The sequence below is a fragment of the Eleutherodactylus coqui genome, chromosome 11 (assembly GCF_035609145.1).
Source record: "Eleutherodactylus coqui strain aEleCoq1 chromosome 11, aEleCoq1.hap1, whole genome shotgun sequence".
NCBI classification, from domain to species: domain Eukaryota; kingdom Metazoa; phylum Chordata; class Amphibia; order Anura; family Eleutherodactylidae; genus Eleutherodactylus; species Eleutherodactylus coqui.
This window is the reverse complement of record NC_089847.1, coordinates 3,100,680-3,112,865: the sequence shown is the minus strand read 5'-3', so window position 1 is coordinate 3,112,865 and position 12,186 is coordinate 3,100,680. Positions and strand designations below refer to the sequence as shown.

The following is a 12,186-nucleotide window of genomic DNA, read 5'->3' as shown; positions in this document are numbered from 1 at the left end:
TGCCCTGTGTGATACCTCCTGCTGTATCTCAGCCTGCCCTGTGTGATACCTCCTGCTGTATCTCAGCCTGCCCTGTGTGATACCTCCTGCTGTATCTCAGCCTGCCCTGTGTGATACCTCCTGCTGTATCTCAGCCTGCCCTGTGTGATACCAACTGTTGTTTCTCAGCCTGCCCTGTGTGATACCAACTGACATATCTCAGCCTGCCCTGTGTGATACTTCCTGCTGTATCTCAACCTGCCGTGTGTGATACCACCTGCTGTATCTTAGCCTGCCCTGTGTGATACCTCCTGCTGTATCTCAGCCTGCCCTGTGTGATACCTCCTGCTGTATCTCAGCCTGCCCTGTGTGATACCTCCTGCTGTATCTCAGCCTGCCTTGTGTGATACCTCCTGCTGTATCTCAGCCTGCCCTGTGTGATACCTCCTGCTGTATCTCAGCCTGCCCTGTGTGATACCTCCTGCTGTATCTCAGCCTGCCCTGTGTGATACCTCCTGCTGTATCTCAGCCTACCCTGTGTGATACTTCCTGCTGTATCTCAGCCTACCCTGTGTGATACTTCCTGCTGTATCTCAGCCTGCCCTGTGTGATACCACCTGCTATATCTTAGCCTGCCCTATGTGATACCTCCTGCTGTATCTCAGCCTGTCCTATGTGATACTACCTGTTGTATCTCAGCCTGCCCTGTGTGATACCTACTGCTGTATCTCAGCCTTCCCTGCGTAATACCTCCTGATGTATCTCAACCTGCCGTGTGTGATACCACCTGCTGTATCTCAGCCTGCCCTGTGTGATACATCCTGCTGTATCTCAACCTGCCCTGTGCGATACCACCTGCTATATATCAGCCTGTCCTGTGTGATACCTCCTGCTGTATCTCAGTCTGCCCTGTGTGATACTACCTGCTGTATCTCAGCCTGCCCTGTGGGATACCTCCTGCTGTTTTTCAGCCAGCCCTATGTGATACCAACTGCCGTATCTCAGCCTGCTTTGTGTGATCCCACTTGCTATATCTCAGCCTGCCTTGTGTGATACCGCCTCCTGTATCTTAGCCTGCCTTGTGTGATACTACCTGCTGTATCTCAGCCAGCCCTGTGTTATACCATCTGCTGAATCTCAGCCTGCCTTGTGTGATACCACCTCCTGTATCTTAGCCTGCCTTGTGTGTTACTACCTGCTGTATCTCAGCCTGCACTGTGTGATGCCGCCTCCTGTATCTCAGCCAGCCCTGTGTTATACCATCTGCTGAATCTCAGCCTACCTTGTGTGATGCCATCTGCTGTATCTCAGCCTGCCCTGTATAATGCCATCTGCTGTATCTCAGGCTGCCCTGTGGTATCCCACCTACTGTATCTCAGCCTGCCCTGTGTGATACTCCCTGCTGTATTTCAGTCTGCCCTGTGTCATACCATCTCATGTATCTCACCCTGCCCAGTGTGATACCAACTGCTGTATCTCAGCCTGCCTTGTGCAGTTCCCACCTGTTGTATCTCAGCCTGCCCTGTGTGATCCTATCTGCTGTATCTCAGCCTGCCCTGTGTGATACCTCCTGCTGTATCTCAGCCTGCCCTGTGTGATACCTCCTGCTGTATCTCAGCCTGCCCTGTGTGATACCTCCTGCTGTATCTCAGCCTGCCCTGTGTGATACCTCCTGCTGTATCTCAGCCTGCCCTGTGTGATACCAACTGTTGTTTCTCAGCCTGCCCTGTGTGATACCAACTGACATATCTCAGCCTGCCCTGTGTGATACTTCCTGCTGTATCTCAACCTGCCGTGTGTGATACCACCTGCTGTATCTTAGCCTGCCCTGTGTGATACCTCCTGCTGTATCTCAGCCTGCCCTGTGTGATACCTCCTGCTGTATCTCAGCCTGCCCTGTGTGATACCTCCTGCTGTATCTCAGCCTGCCTTGTGTGATACCTCCTGCTGTATCTCAGCCTGCCCTGTGTGATACCTCCTGCTGTATCTCAGCCTGCCCTGTGTGATACCTCCTGCTGTATCTCAGCCTGCCCTGTGTGATACCTCCTGCTGTATCTCAGCCTACCCTGTGTGATACTTCCTGCTGTATCTCAGCCTACCCTGTGTGATACTTCCTGCTGTATCTCAGCCTGCCCTGTGTGATACCACCTGCTATATCTTAGCCTGCCCTATGTGATACCTCCTGCTGTATCTCAGCCTGTCCTATGTGATACTACCTGTTGTATCTCAGCCTGCCCTGTGTGATACCTACTGCTGTATCTCAGCCTTCCCTGCGTAATACCTCCTGATGTATCTCAACCTGCCGTGTGTGATACCACCTGCTGTATCTCAGCCTGCCCTGTGTGATACATCCTGCTGTATCTCAACCTGCCCTGTGCGATACCACCTGCTATATATCAGCCTGTCCTGTGTGATACCTCCTGCTGTATCTCAGTCTGCCCTGTGTGATACTACCTGCTGTATCTCAGCCTGCCCTGTGGGATACCTCCTGCTGTTTTTCAGCCAGCCCTATGTGATACCAACTGCCGTATCTCAGCCTGCTTTGTGTGATCCCACTTGCTATATCTCAGCCTGCCTTGTGTGATACCGCCTCCTGTATCTTAGCCTGCCTTGTGTGATACTACCTGCTGTATCTCAGCCAGCCCTGTGTTATACCATCTGCTGAATCTCAGCCTGCCTTGTGTGATACCACCTCCTGTATCTTAGCCTGCCTTGTGTGTTACTACCTGCTGTATCTCAGCCTGCACTGTGTGATGCCGCCTCCTGTATCTCAGCCAGCCCTGTGTTATACCATCTGCTGAATCTCAGCCTACCTTGTGTGATGCCATCTGCTGTATCTCAGCCTGCCCTGTATAATGCCATCTGCTGTATCTCAGGCTGCCCTGTGGTATCCCACCTACTGTATCTCAGCCTGCCCTGTGTGATACTCCCTGCTGTATTTCAGTCTGCCCTGTGTCATACCATCTCATGTATCTCACCCTGCCCAGTGTGATACCAACTGCTGTATCTCAGCCTGCCTTGTGCAGTTCCCACCTGTTGTATCTCAGCCTGCCCTGTGTGATCCTATCTGCTGTATCTCAGCCTGCCCTGTGTGATCCTATCTGCTGTATCTCAGCCTGCCCTGTGTGATACCTCCTGCTGTATCTCAGCCTGCCCTGTGTGATACCTCCTGCTGTATCTCAGCCTGCCCTGTGTGATACCTCCTGCTGTATCTCAGCCTGCCCTGTGTGATACCTCCTGCTGTATCTCAGCCTGCCCTGTGTGATACCTCCTGCTGTATCTCAGCCTGCCCTGTGTGATACCAACTGTTGTTTTTCAGCCTGCCCTGTGTGATGCCTCCTGCTGTATCTCAGCCTGCCCTGTGTGATACCCCCTGTTGTATCTCAGCCATCTGCTGTATCTCAGCCTGTCCTGTGTGATACATCCTGCTGTATCTCAGCCTGCCCTGTGTGATACCTCCTGCTGTATCTCAGCCTGCCCTGTGTGATACCTCCTGCTGTATCTCAGCCTGCCCTGTGTGATACCTCCTGCTGTATCTCAGCCTGCCCTGTGTGATACCTCCTGCTGTATCTCAGCCTGCCCTGTGTGATACCAACTGTTGTTTTTCAGCCTGCCCTGTGTGATGCCTCCTGCTGTATCTCAGCCTGCCCTGTGTGATACCTCCTGCTGTATCTCAGCCATCTGCTGTATCTCAGCCTGTCCTGTGTGATACATCCTGCTGTATCTCAACCTGCCCTGTGCGATACCACCTGCTATATATCAGCCTGCCCTGTGTGATACCTCTTGCTGTATCTCAGTCTGCCCTGTGTGATACCTCCTGCTGTATTTCAGCCTTCCCTGTGTGATACCTCCTGCTGTATCTCAGCCTGCCCTGTGTGATACCAACTGCTGTATCTCAGCCTGCTTTGAGTGATCCCACTTGCTATATCTAAGCCTGACCTATGTAATGCCTCCTGCTGTATCTCAGCCTGCCCTGTGTGATACCCCCTGTTGTATCTCAGCCTGCCCTGTGTGATACCCCCTGTTGTATCTCAGCCTGCCCTGTGTGATACCACATGTTGTATCTCAGCCTGCCCTGTGTGATGCCATCTGTTGTATCCAAGCTTGCCCTGCGTGATGCCATCTGTTGTATCCAAGCTTGCCCTGCGTGATACTTCCTGCTGTTTCTCAGCCTGCTTTGTGTGATATCCTCACTGTATCTTAGCTTGACTTGTGTAATGCTTCCTGCTATATATCAACCTGCCCTGTGTGATACCTCTTGCTGTATCTCAGTCTGCCCTGTGTGATACCTCCTGCTGTATTTCAGCCTTCCCTGTGTGATACCCCCTGCTGTATCTCAGCCTGCCTTGTGTGATGCCATCTGTTGTATCTCAGCTTGTCCTGTGTGATACCACATGCAGCATCTAAGCTTGCCCTTTGTGATTCTACCTATTGTATCTCAGCCCTGTGTGGATACCACCTGTTGTGTTTCAACCTGCCCTGTGTGATGGCACCTTCTGTATCCAAGCTTGACCTGTGTAATGCCTCCTGCTGTATCCCTGCCTGCCCCGTGTGCTACCACCTGCTGTATCTCACCCTGCCCTGTGTGATGCCTCCTGCTGTAACTTAGCCCGACCTGTGTGATACCCCCTGCTATATCTCAGCCTGCCATGTGTGATCCTACCTACTGTATCTCAGTCTGCCTTGTGTGATCCCACCTATTGTATCTCAGCCTGCCCTGTGTGATACCACCTGTTGTATCTAAGCTTGCCCTGTGTGATACCACCTACTGTATCTCAGCCTGCCCTATGTGACATCACCTGTTGTATCTAAGCCTGCCCTGTGTGATACCACCTTTTGTATCTCAGCATGCCCTCTGTGATACCCCCTGCAATATCTAAGCTTGCACTATGTGATGCCATCTGTTGTATCCAAGCTTGCCCTGCGTGATACTTTCTGCTGTGTCTCAGCCTGCCTTGTGTGATACCACCTTCTGTATCTCAGTCTGCCCTGTGTGATGCCTCCTGCTGTATCCCAGCCTGCCCTGTGTGATACCACCTGCTGTATCTCAGGCTGTTCTGCGTGATAACACCTGCTGTATCTAAGATTGCCCTGTGTGATGCCACTTGCTGTACCTCAGCCTGCCCTGTGTAATGCTACCTGCTGTATCTGAGCCAGCCCCGTGTTCTGCCACCTGTTTCTCTCGTTGGCCCTCTGGTTTCTCTCGTTGGCCTTCCTAGTTTCTCTTGTTGACCCTCTGGTTTCTCTCATTGGCCCTCTGGTTTCTCCCCCCCTTCACGTTTTTTCTCGTTGGCCCTCTGATTTCTCCCCCCCCCCCCCCGCCCCACTTTCTGGTTTCTTTCATTGGCCCTCCGGTTTCTCCCCCCCCTCCTTTCTGGTTTCTCTCGTTGGCCCTCCGGTTTCTCCCTCCCCCCCCTTCCTTTCTGGTTTCCCTCGTTGGCCCTCCGGTTTCTCTCGTTGGCCCTCCGGTTTCTCTCCCGATTTCTCATGTTTGCCCTATGGTTTCTCCTCCTCCTTCCCGGTTTCTCTCGTTGGCCCTCCAGTTTCTCTCGTTGGCCCTCCGTTTCTCTCGTTGGCCCTCTGGTTTCTCTCGTTGGCCTTCCTAGTTTCTCTTGCTCACCCACCGGTTTCTCTCCCGCTTCCCGGTTTCTCATGTTTGCCCTATGGTTTCTCCTCCTCCTTCCCGGTTTCTCTCGTTGGCCCTCCGGTTTCCCCCAGCCTTCCTAGTTTCTCTTGCTCGCCCACCGGTTTCTCCTCCTCCTTTCCGGTTTCTCTCGTTGGATCTCCCGTTTCTCTCGTTGGCCCTCCCGTTTCTCTCGTTGGCCCTCCGGTTTCTCTCGTTGGCCCTCCGGTTTCTCTCGTTGGCCCTCTGGTTTCTCTCGTTGGCCTTCCTAGTATCTCTTGCCCACCCACCGGTTTCTCTCCCGCTTCCCGGTTTCTCATGTTTGCCCTATGGTTTCTCCTCGTTGGCCCTCCGGTTTCTCTCCCGCTTCCCGGTTTCTCATGTTTGCCCTATGGTTTCTCCTCCTCCTTCCCGGTTTCTCTCGTTGGCCCTCTGGTTTCTCTCGTTGGCCCTCCGGTTTCCCCCGGCCTTCCTAGTTTCTCTTGCTCGCCCACCGGTTTCTCCTCCTCCTTTCCGGTTTCTCTCGTTGGCTCTCCCGTTTCTCTTGTTGACCCTCTGGTTTCTCTCATTGGCCCTCTGGTTTCTCCCCCCCTTCACGTTTTTTCTCGTTGGCCCTCTGATTTCCCCCCCCCCCCCCACTTTCTGGTTTCTCTCATTGGCCATCCGGTTTCTCCCCCCCCCCTCCTTTCTGGTTTCTCTCGTTGACCCTCTGGTTTCTCCCCCCCCCCCCCTCCTTTCTGGTTTCTCTCGTTGGCCCTCCGGTTTCTTCCCCCCCCCCCTTTCTGGTTTCTCTCATTGGCCCTCCGGTTTCTCCCTCCCCCCCCTTCCTTTCTGGTTTCCCCCGTTGGCCCTCCGGTTTCTCTCGTTGGCCCTCCGGTTTCTCTCCCGCTTCCCGATTTCTCATGTTTGACCCATGGTTTCTCCTCCTCCTTCCCGGTTTCTCTCGTTGGCCCTCCAGTTTCTCTCGTTGGCCCTCCAGTTTCTCTCGTTGGCCCTCCGGTTTCTCTCGTTGGCCCTCTGGTTTCTCTCGTTGGCCTTCCTAGTTTCTCTTGCTCACCCACCGGTTTCTCTCCCGCTTCCCGGTTTCTCATGTTTGCCCTATGGTTTCTCCTCGTTGGCCCTCCGGTTTCTCTCGTTGGCCTTCCTAGTTTCTCCTGCTCACCCACCGGTTTCTCTCCCGCTTCCCGGTTTCTCATGTTTGCCCTATGGTTTCTCCTCCTCCTTCCCGGTTTCTCTCGTTGGCCCTCCGGTTTCCCCCGGCCTTCCTAGTTTCTCTTGCTCACCCACCGGTTTCTCCTCCTCCTTTCCGGTTTCTCTCGTTGGCCCTCCTGTTTCTCTCGTTGGCCCTCTGGTTTCTCTCGTTGGCCTTCCTAGTTTCTCTTGCCCACCCACCGGTTTCTCTCCCGGTTTCTCATGTTTGCCCTATGGTTTCTCCTCCTCCTTCCCAGTTTCTCTTGTTGACCCTCTGGTTTCTCTCATTGGCCCTCTGGTTTCTCCCCCCTTCACGTTTTTTCTCGTTGGCCCTCTGATTTCTCCCCCCCCCCCCACTTTCTGGTCTCTCTCATTGGCCCTCCGGTTTCTCCCCCCCCCCTCCTTTCTGGTTTCTCTCATTGGCCCTCCGGTTTCTCCCCCCCCCCCCTTTCTGGTTTCTCTCGTTGGCCCTCTGGTTTCTCTCATTGGCCCTCCGGTTTCTCCCCACCCCCCTTTCTGGTTTCTCCCCCCCCCCTCCTTTCTCCCCCCCCTCCTTTCTCCCCCCCCCTCCTTTCTTTCCCCCCCCCCCCTCCTTTCTTTCCCCCCCCCCCCTCCTTCTGGTTTCTCTTGTTGACCCTCTGGTCCCCCCCCCTTTCGGGTCTCTCGTTGGCCCTCTGGTTTCTCTCATTGGCCCTCCGGTTTCTCCCCCCCCCTTTCTGGTTTCTCTCATTGGCCCTCCGGTTTCTCCCCACCCCCCTTTCTGGTTTCTCCCCCCCCCTCCCCCTCCTTTCTGGTTTCTCCCCCCCCCTCCCCCTCCTTTCTGGTTTCTCTCATTGGCCCTCCGGTTGCCCCCCCCCCCCTTCTGGTTCCTCTTGTTGACCCTCTGGTTTCTCTCATTGGCCCTCCGGTTTCCCCCCCCCCTTTCGGGTCTCTCGTTGGCCCTCTGGTTTCTCTCGTTGGCCCTCTGGTTTCTCTCGTTGGCCCTCTGGTTTCTCTCGTTGGCCCTCCGGTTTCTCTCGTTGGCCCTCCGGTTTCTCTCATTGGCCCTCCGGTTTCTCTTGCCCCATGTTGCCCTTTGCTCATTAGGTAAACATTTGGCAAATGATGAAAAGAAATGAAAATAAGCGGAGTTACAGGAAGCTGCCATTGTGTACAGCGGTGCATCTGTATGAAGGTGGCGAGACGGAGCGAGCGCTCTGAGGTTTCTGGGCTGTAACTTTATTTTTGGCAGTTTTTGTGGTTTTCTGTTATTTTGTATCTCTGTCACGAGATTCCAGTCAGTTCATGTTCGATGTCGCCGCAGCCGCTCACTTACTGCTCCATCTTGCAGGGTCCGCGGACAGAATGACAGCATGGGCCTCCACATCTCCTGCCTGAAAGGTAAGAAATGGCGCAGCCTGTATGTACACAACCGCCTCCCCCAGCGGGAAGCCGTCAAGGACTGCTGGCTGCCATTACAGAGACCGTCAGAGATTCATGTTGTCACAACTTTAGAGATGCATAATGAAGAGACGAGTAGCGTCCGCGGCATGTAAGGATCCGAGTGCGTGATCTGTGCATGCTACACGTATGATGTCACAGCAAGACGGCATGTGACAGATCGGACTAATGTGAGGAGCAAATTCCCCCCGTGACCCCGGAGTGCGGCATAAAGTCACGTGACAAGTTTTCCGTGGATCAGTTTCAGTGTGAATCCACATTAGATGGAAGATCCAGCGATCGGAGCGACTTCCAACGAGGCCGGTCATCGGAGCTAGACTAGCCGGGGTCTCACCGCCAACCGTGGGGGGTTTATCATGTAACGGTGTGGGGAGTATACCGAGAATGGCGCGATGCAGGAACACATCCAGCGAAAGGGGATCCTGCGGACGGAAACAACTCATCCCTGAAAGGGGTCGGAGGAGGATGTCAGGAATCGTTCTGACCAACAGGCTGCACAGTCAGCTGAATACAACGCTGGGGCTCCAACTAACGTGTCCGAACGCACAACTCGCCGTTCCTCCGCACGGATGGTATAACAGCGGGCGACCAGTTCCAGCGCCATTGTGTCTAAGAGAAACAGAAAGACTCCAGCGGGCAAAAGAGCGCAAAACTTGTATCACTGAGCAGCGGAGAAACATCTCCTGGTCAGATGGGTCCAGATTTATGTGCCGACGGGAGGGCAGAATTTGGTGCAAGCAGCATGAATCGCTGACCCCTTCCTGTCAGCCGGTCAGAACATGTCAGCTCCGCCATCTAATTTGCAGGGACTACAAGAAGCTTCCTGTCCGCAGGGGCCGGTGTTCCTGCATAATGGTTTCATCGCCTGTTGGAATCTACAGTATGACCAATTGCTGCGGCTCTGAAGACCAAAGGAGTCCAACAAACTAGATGGGGCTGATATGGGGCGGCCGGCGTCCTGGAAGCAGCAGGGTCCCGTCAGCACAGAGTATTTCAGGAGAGGGATGAGCTGATCTTGTGGGGTCTGCAGACTGTTACATTGGGGGCGCAGCAGTAACAGCGCGGGATACAACGTCTACTCTCGGTGCTGCAGCATTATAATATACGTGTCGTAATGATGGCGCAGATCTATATACTGTACATCACAGCTCCTGATTCTGGGGGGGTGGAGACGGTGACTAACGTGGGGGAAACTTCAGCAGACGTTTCACTGCTGGTCGGGGCTTTCCTGCACGTTCCGCTTCCTGTTTGCGGTTGGTGGATATCAGCGTATATATATATATATATATACACACACACTTGCAGATCTGCTTATGCTGCTGCTGTTTAAGACTTGCTTTCGCCGTAGTAATACTAATTGGGGCGCCAGCGTCCACTGTGGGCTTTGGATCTGTGCTTGCTGTCAGTGAATGGAAACATTCCTTAAATCTACACACAGAGTAGGCAGAGCGGTGTCTTTGCTACAGTTGCATCCAGTCCAGATAATCCTCTCTGACTCCAGACTGCTACATGTTACCTGCACTGATACATTGTAACAGACTGTCAGCACAGAGTTATCTGCTGCTGTCTGCACTGATACATTGTAACAAAGCCTCAGTTGGGTTTTTGGCATCAGGATGTTCCCATTCGCTGAGCGCTGCAGAGTGTAGATAATAATGACATTGTAACCATTTCTGTGACGTTTATGTTGCCTTTCGTGTCTTCAGCGCTGCAGACCTGCGACACGAGTGAAGAAACACGCAGAAGGTTTCCCAGCAGCCACCTGAACGTCCCGGACATCGTCATCACCCCTCCCACCCCAACGGGGACCTTGAATCCTAAAACGGCAGTCCAACATGGCCGCCCGGACTCCCCCGCCAGGAATCGCTGCTGATGGGGCGCCACGGAGACGGACGCTGTGCGGGCGATACTAGAGGTCACAGCAGTCCTGACCCGACCGCCAAATACAAACTGATAAAACTTTATTGTGTGCGTACAGAGACATTTTGTGCAGGTTGAGTATTTCGCCGTCCCCCCGGCTGTAGGACATTTCTGGAAGTGCCGCCCCGGCCGCTGACCCCCCCCCCCATCCCTCATCCGGAGTCCCTGCAGGAACCAGAAGGAAATTCTAGGACTGGCTTTACTGAACATTAAAAATGTGAAAACCGTCTTTTCTTCTCTTTCTTGTGTGCTGAGATCCGCGGACGCTCCAGGCCCGAAGCCTGCGAGATGAGGATGAGCCCCCCCAGTGCGTGTCGCTATGGAGACTGTGGATAGAGATCGCCGTCCACCATCAGCGGCCAATCGGACCAAGACGTGGATACTGATGTGGATCCAAGGTCTCCATGACAACACAGTAGCGGACGTCACCCGCCATAACCGCCGCCGTCACCACTGGACCAGGATCTAACGACCTAATGCAATTGGGCAGCCCAGCCCGAGAGTAAATACAATGGCGTCATATTCCCCGTGAGAGAGAACCCGCTGCAAAATGTGTAACCACATGACGTGCGCGGACAGAACAACTGGTATCGCAGCGCCATGCTTCAGGCAAGGTTATAAGACGGAGTGAACATCTTTGTCTTATTAAATGAATTGAAGAGAAGATACACCCCCGCTTCTCCTGGCGTCCCCGACCCTCTCCTCCACCACCGGCGTCCCCGGCCCTCTCCTCCACCACCGGCGTCCCCGGCCCTCTCCTCCACCACCGGCGTCCCCGGCCCTCTCCTCCACCACCGGCGTCCCCGGCCCTCTCCTCCACCACCCGGCGTCCCCGGCCCTCTCCTCCACCACCGGCGTCCCCGGCCCTCTCCTCCACCACCGGCGTCCCCGGCCCTCTCCTCCACCACCGGCGTCCCCGGCCCTCTCCTCCACCACCGGCGTCCCGGCCCTCTCCTCCACCACCGGCGTCCCCGGCCCTCACCACCACCGGCGTCCCCGGCCCTCACACCACCAGCGTCCCCGGCCCTCACCACCACTTGCGTTCTTCGTCCTCTCCTCCGAATTACCAGTTGTTCGGTCCTCTCACGTGTAGCTTGCTGCCTGGTGGGGGTCCATCTGGTTGGCTTCCGTTTTCTGGGTATTTATCGGAGCCTCTGACATCACTGGTTTTGCTCCGCCCCTTTCCTTCCTCACTCCTATAATCACATGATGTGCCTGAACTTGGGCTGGTACGGAAAAAATAAATGCACCGCCGTGTACACCTTCCATAGAATCTATCTGTCCGTACGCTCACGCATCGCGGGGATTCATGTACCGTTGTGCTGACATGTGGCGCTGCCTGCGCTTATCCATACGGTTGAGGTAATGCGGTACGGACGTGCTGTAGGTCAGCTCTATCAATGCTGAGGATGGGGATAGGCTGGGGTGGTCATGTGACATGATGGCGCTACCTGGGAGCAAGCCAGGTAAAAGGGGGTGTGGTTTGGGGCGTGGCTTATCACTATGTAGTTTCTTTACCTCCATTATTCCTGTGGCCCCCACTACTATTAGAGCCCACTTCGCGTGCTTAGTGGCCCCAGTTATACTAGCGGCCCCTCGTGGTGTTCCACCTCCTATCATCAAGCGCTGTAACTCTCAGTGACGCTCTGGGCGGGACGCTGAAGATGCTGCCTCCCCCTCGCGTCAGCGCAGCTTACAGTCCGTGACGGAACGCAGATGGCGGGAGGAGAGGTGGCGATCGTCCGAGGGCAGCAGCGGTGTCTGACCGGAAATTCACAGAGTCGCGGCGCTCGGGTGCTGACAGCTAAGATAATACAGCTCCGCTAGTAAACGTATGGCAACCGTCCAGGAGCGGCCGCGCTCCGCTAGTAAACGTATGGCAACCGTCCAGGAGCGGCCGCGCTCCGCTAGTAAACGCATGGCAACCGTCCAGGAGCGGCCGCACTCCGCTAGTAAACGTATGGCCACCGTCCAGGAGCGGCCGCGCTCCGCTAGTAAACGTATGGCCACCTTCCAGGAGCGGCCGGACTCCG

General features: G+C 54.8%; 1 long non-coding RNA gene across 1 annotated transcript; it reads left to right on the top strand.

The window, feature by feature from the left end:
- The first annotated feature begins 8,000 nt into the window (after nucleotides 1-8,000).
- LOC136581907 (uncharacterized) lies at nucleotides 8,001-10,382 on the top strand. The gene is made up of 2 exons (XR_010787104.1): nucleotides 8,001-8,173; nucleotides 9,940-10,382. It is a non-coding gene; the product is annotated as an uncharacterized lncRNA (long non-coding RNA).
- Nucleotides 10,383-12,186: the final 1,804 nt, after the last annotated feature.